This window comes from Chinchilla lanigera, unplaced genomic scaffold (assembly GCF_000276665.1).
Source record: "Chinchilla lanigera isolate Chin_1 unplaced genomic scaffold, ChiLan1.0 scaffold00004, whole genome shotgun sequence".
NCBI lineage: Eukaryota > Metazoa > Chordata > Mammalia > Rodentia > Chinchillidae > Chinchilla > Chinchilla lanigera.
The window spans coordinates 39579982-39593787 of record NW_004955405.1 but is presented as its reverse complement, the minus strand read 5'-3'; positions in this window follow the sequence as shown (position 1 = coordinate 39593787).

Sequence of the window (13806 nt, the reverse complement as noted above, 5' to 3'; positions counted from 1 at the left end):
GGCCGCCCACCCGCGGGACCACCGGGGCGTCCGGGACGAGGAGGAGGCGTGGGCGCACCTGCGCCGAGCCGCGCGGACGCCCGAAAAGCCAGAGTCGCCTCCTGCTCCAAGGGGAAGCTGAAGCTGTTTCCCCCAAACACACTGCCTGGGGGTGGGGGGACCTAAATTCTCCTCCAGGTCAGTCCCACTCCCCACTCGGGCAGATTTAAAATAAATGCCGCGAAGTCTGCTCCCTGCATCCGGACTGCGCTCTGATTGAATTACAGAACTGGGAATGGACACGGTGCCTTTCGACGTAACAGTGGGGCAAACGTCCTTGAAGTCAGACTGGGTTCCAGCCTGTGCCCTGGCCCCAAGACCTGTAAGATGACAATAACTGCGGCGTGTGTAAACCTCCAACACAGGCCCGGACCGCCACCCCTGGCCCGCTCTGATGATTATCATTCTTGGTTAGGAGGAAAAGCGAATTCCTTGGGGTGAGGACTCTGATGCTTTAGTGACCTCCTGGCCCTCAATAGGGACTCAATAAGGCGAATTCAAATCAGGAATTAAAGCTCCATTTTAAACCCACTAATATTTATAGAAAGCCCAGCATGTGCCAAGTCCTTTGTTAAGTTCCGGGATAGGAACATGTGGGAGACAGTCCTTCTGGCAGCTGATTGTAAACAAATTAGCTGTACTGCAAGGGTGCCAGAGGAGGAATACAGGGTACAGCGAGAGCCCAGGAGAGCCTGACTCAAAGACCTTCTCAAGTCCAAGCAGTTGTGTTCAGAGAAAAACCTCCTCGGTAGCCAGGGCCCTGGCTGACCTTTGAACATGACCTTCAAGATGATGGTGTGGATTTGGTAATTTTATCATCCGGGATACAAGACATACACCATCCGCCACTTCAACATTAGCCATACATGGTCATGTCCTGAGGGGATATCAACTCTTGGATAGATAAAGGCACTTTTTCAGTCGATTTCTAGAAGTTCTGCTTCCCTACCTTGCCCCCTACTGTCTTAGTCCTGTGGTCACCCCGATTCAAATCCAGAAGTGGGTGGTGGAGAGCTGTCAAACAGCCACAGGAAAGACTCTTGCTTACTTCCGGGCTATCTGAAACTGCTCACCAGCCCAACCGCACTTGAGGAAAGAGGAAAACAGACCTGGACCTCCAGAAACTGGCCTGACCCTCCAAGCCAGACCTCTGCTTTTTCCTGTTAAATGTGGGTGTGCGGAGCACTGATTTCCATGAGACTGTTCTCTAGCTGGGCAAAGCAAGACAAAAGCAAGGCCACTCAGTGTTTGTGCCTAAGTTATGACGAAAATAGAAGTGCAAACCACAGAGGTACGGAACATCCCCACCTGGAGGAAACGAATGGCTGATGCTGCTCTCCCAAATTGTTTGCTGTTACCAGCTCTGGTCTTCCTAGTCTAGTCTCCCTGCCTTATAAATGAGATTTACTGAGAATACCCACGCTATTGTCCCCCGTTTCTCATAATGCCCAAACCAGAGTAAAAGTCCTGCCTCCTTAATCCCAGCCAAAATCACCTAATAAGAACCTGAACCCTGGGATTTCCTTCTTGACCTACTCTTACTGTGATACGCATGGACTGAATTCTTTTTATGCAACAGGCCATGATAAACCCAACCAGCTCAGTTCAGATGCACTCCTGATGGTCTTTGGCTGGAGATCACCAGCCTTGTCGATATCCCATGTCCACTTCCTAAGGCCGTTGTGTATATGATCCCTGCACTCTCAGCCAACGCTGTTCAGCATCCTCTCTTCCAGCCACTCCTCTGCTTGCTTGAGTACGGCCAGCCACAAACAGGAAAACCCCAGTGGGAGGGGACAGATCAAAATCAAATAAAATGAGATAATCCAGATACAATAAGGTGATGGGAAAAACAAGCTACTGGAGTAAGAGCCCAGGATTGAAAGAGAAGTGCTGTACTGTTTGTAGTAGGATGGCCAAGGAAGGTATGTGGTAGGTATTTTGCTGAGGTCTGATAGATGGGAAATCAGATGTGTGAGAGTTCAAGGAAAGTGTCTAGGCAAAGAGAACAGCAAACACAAGTGTTCTGCAGTAGGAGCGCGCGGCGGATGTTTCCAGAACAGGAGAAAGGCCGGGATGCCAGGCAGGGCAGAGATGGGGGAGGTAGGTCAGATCACTGCGGCTTTCCCCGGCTCAGGAAGGAGTCAACACGCGTGCAAAGGGCAGCACAAGGGCATCTGAGCAGGCAGCGCATGAAATTCCTAACAAAACAAGTATGCGGTAAATGTTAATCCTCTTGCTAAGCGTGGGTAGAGAGCAAATCTGGTGTCTCCGTTTTCCTTTTTTAGGGACTTATTTTATCTTATAGACAAAAGTTCACGGCATTTGCATGTTTCCGAAAACAATCAGTCAAATGAAAATCACGGCTGCACGCCCCACTTCCTGCCTGCTCGATGTCAGCAGCTCCATCCGCAGCCGCACCCCTCGCTGCGGTTCTGTCTTCAACCGAGAGCTGAGCTGGCGGAAGGAGAGAGCAAGGCGCGGGACTGCAGTGCTGCTCATAAGGAGGAGGGAGCGAGGGCAGGGTGCCCTGCTTTTCTCCCGGCAGAACGTCTCCACAAAAGTCGCAGCCTCGATTTTATTTGTGTTTTGCTTCCTTTTCCCCAGCAGTCTGCAAGATGCCAGCTGTCACGCACATCCATCCACACAGAGCTCTGCCAGGGTCGAGGGGCGTTTACCCACGGTGCACCCCACTAAGGCCATAGAGAACCTGCATGCTTCCTGTCCCATTCCTTGTCCAGGACGGTACCATCTCCTGCCATCGCACAAGGGAAAGAAGGATGAGACAGTACAATACAATGTTTTCAGAGAGAGAGAGAGAGAGAGAGAGAGGGCAGGAGAAATGCCCCATGTAACTTCTATTACAGTTATTGCATATCTTTTTATTAGTCCTATTGCATTATTATTTACTGTCATTAACCTCTTACTATGCCTAATTTACAAGTTATACTTTGTCAGAGATGTGTGTAGAGGAAAACCCTATAAAAGAGAGCTCGTGGTTTCATGCCCCCCTGGGGATCTTGGGGCGTATGTGTGCAGATAAAGGAGGACTACTGTGGTTGATGTGAGTTTTAATAACATATTTGCTCTCCATTGTGTGGCAGGGAGGGAGAGAGAGAGGGAGAAGGAGAGAGGGAGAGGGAGAGAGAGAGAATCAGGTGGGAACAGGACCTGCCCTGGCTATGTCTGGGGAAGAGTATACTGCAAGGCTGAGTGAGACTCCATTTTTTTTTTTTTTTTGGAAGCAGGTAGTTATGGCTCTGTGGGTTAAATCTTGAACCCAGGAATTTTGCACTACATTAAGCTACATTCCCCAGCCCCCTGCTTTTTTTTAATTTTGAGACAGGGTCTTGCTAAGCCACTAAGTTATTCAGGCTGTGCTCAGACTTGTGCTTCTCCTGTCTCACACTCTCAGAACTCCAAGGTGCAAGCAGACTCCTGAGAGGAGAGAAGAGGGTGCTGAACAAATGTCCTAAGATTTCAGAGCAAGAAGTGTCCAGTGCCCCGCTGAAAACAGCCCATCCCCTGCGAAGCACCCTTTCTCCCCACTGATCAGCTCTGCTGGTGCTCTCCACCTACTGCTGCATTTTTTAGTTAAAGTATCATTTATACAATTTAAATGGCCCTGTCTGAGGTGTGCAGTTTGGTGGCATCTAATACATCCTCAGTCCTGTGCAACCAGCGCCTCTGTCAAGCTCCAAAACACCTTCACTGCCCCAAAAGGAAGCCTTGTAAGCAGCCACACCTCGCAACCACTAACCTGCTTTCTGTCTCTAAGGACCCTCTTGTAACCTGTGCTAGGAAGGCGACTAGGAGAGACCAGGCAGGTGGACAGACCTGTCACCTGGCCCCTAATGAGCACCGTGATGAACATTCAATGCACGTGAAAAGTAAATAACAGCATGTTCTTTTCATGGATGAAAATTACTTAGAAAATCCTCCCATTTCCTTCCAGGACTGGAGATGCTCGGGTGTCTAACGCTCAGGATGTGAGAGCCATCGATTCACCCGTGCTGGGTGGAAACCGAGAAGAGGAAGTAAGGGGCCTGAACATTGCTGTGTTTACATTTTTAGGACTTACCTGTTTTCAGTTGATACATAAAAACATAAAACTCATACATCAGTTTGGGGTACCACGTGCTATTTTGATACATGTACACACTGTGTGACATTTAAATAGGGAAAAACGTATCTGTGTCCTCCAGCACTTATTGTTTCTTGATGGTAAAAACATTCAAAATCCTTTCTCCTAATTTTTGGTTTACATTGTTTTACGTATTATTTTTGAAGATTTTAAACATGGTTGAATAATCTTTGACGGTTTAAAAACATGTAGACCAACCCTGCTAATGTTATATATCCATTCACAAATTCAGCATTTGGGCATAACACCTTAGTATAGTCCTTTCACTTGAACTTCATTTTAAGCTCCCGTACTTTAAATGATAGAATATTATCCACTTAAGGAAAACCAGAGCAACAGCTGCAGTGGGTATGTATGAAGTCTTTATGACAACAGACTGACATTTTATAAGTTTTAGGGTTTTTTTTATTTTGTTAGTACATGTTTGCATCACATAACAACAGTACTGTTGCATCAGTACACGTACAACAATTTTTAAAAGTGAGACTACATGTTTGTCTCTCTAAACAGGAAGTAAAAGGAAGCTTGATATTGAAATTCTGAAATGCACTCTTCTCCTAAAAAGTCCTTTCCTTCGACAGAAATTCCTCTCTCCTGGATTTTAATTTCATAGGCTACTTTACATGAAATCAAATGAACTGCATTCTTACCTTGCATGATTACTTTGCATATGTATTTAAAAGCCAAATCAACATACACTACTTGTGAAGGAGACTTTTTCCATAGCTACAATACCCTCACCATCCAAGTTTTCGGCAATGCATGGAAATCAGTCAAAACCTTTGTGCTAGAATCTCAGAAACGCGGCCAACCCAGCCAGAATGTCAGTGTCGTGCCTACGTTGCTAAGTGGCTTATCAACTAGCTTTGTTGCCATGACTAACTAAATAATATCCACCAGTGGCTAAGAGTGAATTGCTTAGAAAACAGAGAGGAAGCCAGAAGATAAAAAGGCAAAAATTAAGCATTCGCTAAAGCAAAAGGAATTTGGACTCTGGCATCTGGGAGCCCAACTCCAGTGGATTTCTAAGGGGGCCGATTTCTAAATTCAGACTGGCCCTAGTAGTAGAGAAAATCTGCCAGAATGCAGAGTTAATGAAGACATCATTTTTGGACTTTTAAAGCTAAACCGAAGGCGACATAAGATTTAAAATGTATCACGGACATGTACTAACTCCCCTCAATGAATGTAATCTTTATATGTAGCAAATATGAACCAATAAAAAATAAATTAAAAATATAATATGAGAATGGGGAGGGGAGATCTAGAGTTGGAGGGAGAGGAGGGTGGGGAGGGAAGGGAATGTAAAGAATCAAGATGTGCTCAGGATGTGTGACCCCTCCTTGAGGTGAATAGAAACATGAACTAATAAAAATAAATAAATGCTAAGACTTTTAAAAAGATGTATTAATCTACTACAGTGTTTCCTGGCTTGAAGACCTTAAAGTCTGATTTCAGATGTAGCACCTAGCCCTGCAAGCTTCCTAGATGGACGCTGTCTTTGGAATCTTCATTCCTTACGGACCCCATCCCCTCCTGGAGGTCTCCCGCTTCCAAGCAGCCGTTAGAACTGGCAGCTCCTGCCCGACTAGGAAGCAGACATCTTCCTCGACGCTTTGCTTCATTCAGAGGAAATCCCATTTTCCAGTGCCTTCCTGGTCATGCACACCCTGCTGAAGATAGAACAGGGCAGGAAATGGAAGATTTCAGACTTTGGAGCCAGATATATTAATGTGGGGTCAATCCCCTGCCCTGCCATTTACAGCAGAAGGATCTCAAGCCTATGTATATATGGACATAAACTATTCCACAGGTGAAACACAGTCTTGAGAGCGCGACTGCTGCGGACCAGATTCTAAACCTCCCCACCTCCTGGTGAGGAATTAATCACTCCATGTCTGAGTTTCCTTGTTTGTAAAAAAAAATGAGAGAGAAAGAGAAAATGGTAACCTGCCTCATAAGGTTGCTATGAGTTTTAAACAGGTTAGGATATGCAAATCATTTTGTGCCTATCGCTGATAAGAACCACATGAGAGCCTGATTCCAGGGGTAAAAATGGGGTTGTGATGTTATTGGCATTATTACCTTAGTAGTTTTGCATGGGAATTAAATAAAACCATAACGTGCTTCACACAGCATTCAAACGTTGGTAGCTTTAGATATGTGCGGCTTCAGAAAACATGAAGGCAGAGGGCGAGTACTCCCACCCACTGGACAGTGCTGCTTCTTGTGAGTCACTGTGGGATGATGGACACCGTGGCAGGTGCGGTGATGGCACGGCAGACAGGAGGCCCCTCCTCGCTGCACCCCGGCCTGGCAGGGAAGCCAACCTGCTGCGGGTGTTTCAGGTGCAGTGGCACACATTTGCTAAGGAAACAGCGGGGACCAGAGGAGGAGCTGGTGACAGGGACATGAGGGAGATCAGGGAAGGTTCCTGAGGGAGGCGACACGAGCCAAATCCTCAAACAGCCCTGGCCAGATGGAGACGACGAGGAAGCACTCCTAGAAAGGAAGCAGCCCGCGCCCGGCGTGGTGTCAAGCTCTCCTGCCCGCCAACATATCCGACCACACCACCCTTCTGTAACCTGATCTTGGCCCCTACTGCTGAGGAGGCAAAGGCCAAGCTTGCAGCTGGTGGCCAAAGCGTCTCCAGGATCTGACCCAGCGTTGCTTTTTAGGCTTGCTCCAGCCCCGCCTCCCCAGGAGCAGGTAGGTGTTCCTCGTCCTTCCACGGCTAGCCCTTTGCTCAGACAGCTGCTCCTGCCCTTCCTCCCCTCCACCTGGCACCTTGGAACCAACCTTCAAGGCCCATCCAATGTTCCTTCCCGACAAGCCTGCTCCCATGTACCCAGGAAGAATTGCTTCCTCCTCCGGCCATCCCACGGGCACAACCCTTATCGCATCAGATTTATCTTCTTTCTCACTTCACCCAAGTGGAATATAAATGCCACAAAATCAGTATTTTATTTGACTTTGCATATCAAGAACCCCAAACACGTGGGCCACTCTTAATGTAAGCTCTTGTTCCTCTGATGGGTGACGAGAGAATGTTCATTGCATCCTGGAGTCAGTGTAAGTAGAACTTGTCTGAAGAAAGAGCCAATAAACTAGATCTGAGATTGCTCAAAGCAATTTTGTGCAGCAAAAAAAGCAATTTTGCTCATCATTTCCTGACTTCCTCTTTCCTTAGTCTCCCAAGCACTTGGCTTTCAAAATATACAGCCAATAAGAAAAAGTAGCTAAAAAAAAAATACACCCCCAGAATCTCCCATCCCTGTGCAACGCATCGTCCTGGTATTCAGGCATTTTTTTGCCATCCAGTTCAAGACTGTGACCTAGATTTCTCTGCACAATAAATTGAAAGTAATTCCTACCTATTGGCACTGAATGAAATTCTTACCCTCCATAGCTTGCTGGGCTTGCTGGGGAAGCTATGGAGGAGATCTTGTTACAAGTACAGGAGCTGAACTCAAGCTCACCGTTAGAGGTTAGAAGGGATCTGGGCCTCGGTTGCTCATGGGGAATTGTGCTGATTGCTTTGCTGTGTTGTCACTGGGAGTGAACTGCATCCCCCTGGGGACAGCCTATGGCAGCAAAACTTAGAATGCATTCGGGCAGTAGCTCTACATTACACAGCTCCAGGGGACACCATTCATGTTATGTCCCCTATGCGTGGCACCCCCGGGGCATCTGGAGTATGATGACTGTCTGTCCCCTTTGGAGTTGCACAATACAGCAATGCTGGGCTGGTGGCCCGTAGTTCTTAGCTTTCAGTAAGCACCAGCATTAAATGAGCTTGTTGTTCCCAAACTCCTGGGATTCAGCTTCAGGGATTCAGTCTGACCTGAGCCTAGAAACCTGCATCCTAAGTTAGCATACCCCGCACGCCTCACAGGTGAGACGATGCTGATGGCCTCTGGCCTAGCAAAGACGTCATCCTGGGAACCGTCGGACAGTACCTAGTATTTTCTCCTCCTCCTCTCTCCAGTTTAACTTTAAATCGTTATACATTTAAAATCGGCAAACGTTCTTTTCTCTCTAATTTGCTGTGTCACTAGGGTGATCTACTAATGTGTCCACACACATAAATCATTGAGAAGTACATCGTCAACCCCACGCCGCATAGGAAAAGACCAACATGTAATTTTTAGCGAGTAGGTGAAACTTCACCTACCCATTAGACTCCACCTACTGCTACCAAAACAAGACCCTTGGCTTTTACCACAGTCATCTTCCATAGACAACATGAGGTTTTAACCTTCTCTGGCTCCAGCAGCACGACTCTCCCCCCAGTTACAGAAACACACTGGATTCTCATTCTTACCGCCCTTCCCACTGCTCTCGTCTCCTCAGCTTAGGGACCTTCTACTGTCTTTCCACCGTCTGCCTCAGTCTACTCACCAGGAGTATTTCCCGCGCATCTTCTGGGAGCCCAACCTCTGGATTTCTCCAGAGATGATGATGAGACAAGCAAACCCCAACCATACACAGTACTGCTAGAGATTGCTACTTCCCGCTGCAGTTGCCCTAATGATATATTAAGGAATGGCATTGGATGGTTCTGGTTTTTCCCAGCCTAGCATTTCTTGAAACAAGAGCCCAGCTTGTCTTTGGGTAAATGTCCCTCTCCCATTCAATGTGGTTTCAGTGGGACTTTGAGCCCTGCTAGCTCACCAGCAAGCTGGCTGCCCGGCATGCTCTGGTCCAAGCTAGATCTTGTAGCTGGATCATGAGCAAAGTGACACAGAGGTGGAAATAGTCGAAGCCATGTCATCCTACAGCAATGCTCAAAGAGGGCTTCTGCATAGAACCTCCAGAGCTTTTCTGGGTTCTTTTTTCCAAAGCCTCCTTTAATTCTGTAAAGCTATGTAATTTCCTTTCAGTACATCCCATTCTTCCTAAGTTAATCCAGCTGTAACCAAAGAAAAGTAACTGATATAGTGATTAACAAATATAGAAATTGATGAATGCTTCTTCAGAAGCCAAACTAAAAGTACAAACAGTTCTTCCATAATTGTCACAGTTATAATCACATTTCCATGCAGTTTGACTTCAACTGGTAATTTCCCAAGTGGAATAGTCACTTAGCTGGTAAAAACCAAATTAGAGTCCCTGTGAATGCTTTTTGGAAGTAATCAGCCTAGGAAGCAGCTTTCTTCCAGGTGGTCCTGTTTGTACACAGGGTCTTACTCACTTTATTACTGCTGGGGCAAAGTAACTGACACCCACAATTTAAAGGAGGAGAGGTTCGTCCTGGCTCACAGTTTCAGAGGCTTCAGTCCATGGCAGGCTCCAAGGCGGGGACAGAATGGCAGAACAGCATAGCAGAGGGAAAGCTGCTCACATCGCGACAGGCAGCAGAGGGCAGAGGGAGGAGACAGGCAGGGAGAGAAACCCTTTCTGTAGTCAGGGTTTGCAAGGGAATAGATTTAACACAGGACACAGAATTTACAGGATTATTGTATAATATTCCACCGAAAAGCCAAATGCAGAAAAGCGCAAGAGATCTGTCCACATGCTAAAGACACAAAGAATCCAGCTGAGGGCCTGGCTCCCAGGGCAATGTCCTGCACAAGTCCAGCTGAAGACCTAGAGCCCATAGTAATGTTCTCCATGAGTCCAACTGGAGGCCTCGAGCCCATGGCAACATCCCATGCAAGTTTGTACCAAGGTTCTGCACTGGGAAGGCCCAAAGGTCAGTGGTAGAAGGTAGAAAGTCTGCACAAGCAAGGTGAAGGATCTGTGCCAGCAGGCTGAGGGATCTGCACTGGAGCCAGGAAGTGATGCTCAAGGTAGGGACCAGAGCTCCCAAAAGAACCACAGCCGTCCTCAGTGACAGCAAAGACCTGCACTCCTCCAACAAGAACAACTGAGTTCATATCAGGAAAGCCAGTATGACAGGAGAACCAACAGCACACCGTCTTCCCCTCCAGTTCTCCTCCTATGCCGCTGGCAATAATCCTCAGACAGGCCGTCCACCCCCAGCGCCACACTGACTCAGTTCAGCTGCGTGTTCCAAGTTCACTGTTATTTAATCTATCACACCCTTCTAGGTCACACTCCATTGCCTGCTTTTTCACACCCTTCTAGGTCACACTCCATTGCCTGCTTTTTCCAACCAGGGGCATCTCCTAAGAGCACACAGCTGCTGAAACTCACCAGTGGGTGAACCCACCCTGGGTACAACACCCCCAAGCTCCAACACTTCCAAAAGCCCAGTGATGAGCACATGAGAGTTTTGGGGGACAGCCAGATCCAAGGCTCATCAGAGAACAAAATATGTATGCTAAAAGGAAATCTGGGGAGAGTTTTACTTCTTTCCTTATTTATTGCATTTTAGAAAACATAATATGGTTAAATAAAGTTTGATCTTCATGCCTTGAGAACCCAGTATGTCTGCTACATGTCACATGTCAAGTTGGTGAAGCAGGTTCTGTCCTAAGCTGAGGGCTTCAACAAAGCCCATATTCCTAAAGCCCTCCCCTATCTTGTTCATAACCCTTTTTAAAGGAGAAAATGAACTCTAATCTATATTACTTTAATTAGTGTTCTTGGCAAGTCTTCCTTTGACCAGCCAAAATGCTCATCTTGTAGAAGAGGACGTTTTAGACTGAGGACTAATATCTAGAGTATGTGAAGAACTCAAAAAAATTAGACTCCCAAAATAAAAGACCCATTCAAAAAATGGGTAAGGGAAATGAATAGATAGTTCACAGATGAAGAAGTACAAACGTCCAACAAGTACATGAAGAAATGCTCAACATCACCGGCCGTTGGAGAAATGCAAATTAAAACAACCCTGAGGTTCCATTTTACCCCAGAAAGAATGGCTACCATCAAGAAATCAACCAATAACAAATGCTGCTGAGGCAGCAGGCAGGTGTGGAACTTCTACACTGCTGGTGGGAATGTAAACTAGTACAACCACTGTGGAGATCAGTGTGGAGATTCCTAAAAAAGCTAAAGCTGGAAATTCCATTTGACCCAGGAACTCGCCTTCTAGTCATGGTCTCAAAAGAGTTAAAGACATCATATTACAGGGATCCATGCACCTAATGATTATAGCAGCACAAAATTCATAAAAGCTGAATCTTGGAAGCAGCCTGTATGTTCATCAAAAGATGAATGGGAAAAGAAAACGGGGTATTTACACACCATGGAGTACTACTCTGCCATAAAGAAAGAAACTTGAGTCATTTTTAGGAAAATAGATGCACCTTGAGACCACAATGTGAAGTAAAATAAGTCAGACACACAAGCTTAAATAGTGCATGGCTTCTTTTATATAAGAAGCCCAAAGTATAAGTAAAGAGCAAAATAAAAGAGGTAATAGGGAGTAGGGAGATAGATCCTTCTTTTTTTCATATGAAAACTCATTTTATTTTATTTATTTATTCATTTTTTTTAGCTAGTTCTTGCTATATAGTTCTGGCTGGTCTTGAACTCACTGTGTAGTACAAGCTAGCCTTGAACTTGTGGCGGTCCTCTTGCCTCAGTCTCCAAGTGTTGGGATTACAGGCTGTGCTGCCACACGTAGGTGGAAATTCATTTTATTTTAATTCATTAATTGATTTGAGATAGATCTTAAAGGGGAAGGGGATCAAGAGAAGGAGGGATGGGAAGAAAGGGAAGGAAAGGACCTGAGAAAAGGTGATTAAGATGTGTGGTGTGCACTTACCAACTCCACACAAGGAGTATGAACATTATGTACTGCAGACATGGATTTAAAAAGATGAAAGACATTTTACGGCTGGTGGATGATAGTTGCTGATGTAGGAAGCCTCAGGGCTGCTCCTGGGCAGGTGATTGACCGCTATCGTTTCCTAGGAGACCAAAGCCTCCACCCAGCCTCCCTAGGCAGGGCTTTTCAAAATGAAGACTTTAACTTCGGACAGGAAAAAAGCAGTTAAGGCAATTCACCTGGACCCAAGTCCAGAGTAAAGATGATTCTGACAAAAGAGCATGCGCTGAGCTTTTAAGAAGATGGCTTAATTTTAGCTGCAGCACTCTGCTACTATTTACCCATCGAAGTGGGTATTTATTCTAGACTCCACATACAGACCTGTAAGTGCCATGTTTGCACTGTTTCATTCTGACATTGTCACCTTGTTCTTATGAAAAATTTGTCTATTATCTCCCATACTGCCAACAGTTGCTAAGGAATCTTCTTCCGTGTGTATGTATGTGTATGTGAGTGTGTCCTAGAACTTTATTATACCTTTTTAAAAAACATCTCTTTGGGCCAGGTGTGGTGGTACACACCTGTAACCCCAGAACTCAGGAGGCTGAGGCAGGAGGATCATCATGAGTTTGAGGCCAGCCTGAGCTATGTATGCAATTTCAAGACCAGCATGAATTGCACAGTGAGATCCTGTCTCTAAATAAATAAATAAATAAAACATCTCTTTGGGAATAACTATGTATTGAATTCCTCATTTTTATTAGCCACGAGGATGGAAAACATAGTTTCCAATCCTCACATTGGAAAAGTTTCACCTAAATGTGGAAATCTTAAAAACATGTTCTGCCTTGTGGACTATAACAGTGATTCCTAAAGGTTAGTGCATGGACGAGCCTACCTCGCCCTGATGGTCTGGATCTTGAATGTTCTCAAAGGCCCATGTGTGGAGCCATGGAAACGTTAAGAAGTGGAGCCTAGTTACAGGAAGTGAGGTCATTGGCGGGACGTGCCCATGAAGGGGACACTGGGACCACAGCCCTTTCCTCTGTTTTTTCTCTCTTTGCCCCCTGCCCCATCATGAAATGAGCAGTTTCTACTGCCTCACTCCCATCATGATGTCCTGCCTTACTACAGACCCAAAAAGGACAGGTATTCTTTAAAAAGCATAAATTTCTGGGCCTCACTTGGTCCACTGTATCAAAATTACTTGGAGGAAAATCACGCATCCCTTCAGAAAAATAAAGATGAGCTATGTGTGCTACATAAGAAGGTACCCAAGATACAGTGGTCTGCAAAAGCAATTCATAGATACAACATAATCATGTCTGTGGAAAAATATATATATACACACACACGTATATCATGTATTGTGTACCAAAATTTTTTGTAAGGCACAACACATATTAACAGTGAAGTTATCCTAGCAAGTGCAAAGAGAAAAAGAATTTGCTTTTTACTTTTCATCTTTCTGCACTATTTAAATTATTTTAACCAAAACCCTGTGCTACTTTTATAATTGAAATTAATTAATTAACCGTGAAAAAAAAGTCAAACACTTCCCAAGAGATTCTGATCACCAGCCAGTTTCAGGAACCATTACACCAGGCAAATGAGATGAAAGTCCATTAGTTTAATTTCTCAGTTAAAAGAATCAAGCTTTCTCTCAAGATACAAGTTCTTCCAATTATCCTTTAACTGCCAGGCCTCAAGCAATGCTGACACCTGCTAGTACTTGTCTACACAGCAAGTAATAAAGAAGAGAGGGTGAGGGAAAAACAAATAACTCATACTGAAATTGGGAAGCGGAAACATGACAGCCCAGTGGTGAAAAAAGTCTTAAAGCCAATTCTACTAAAACAGCAGACTAGAAGAGCATATTCCTACTCACCACCTACATTTCCAGTATACAAAGTGCTTTCACCCCCTTGAATAAAAAGATCCA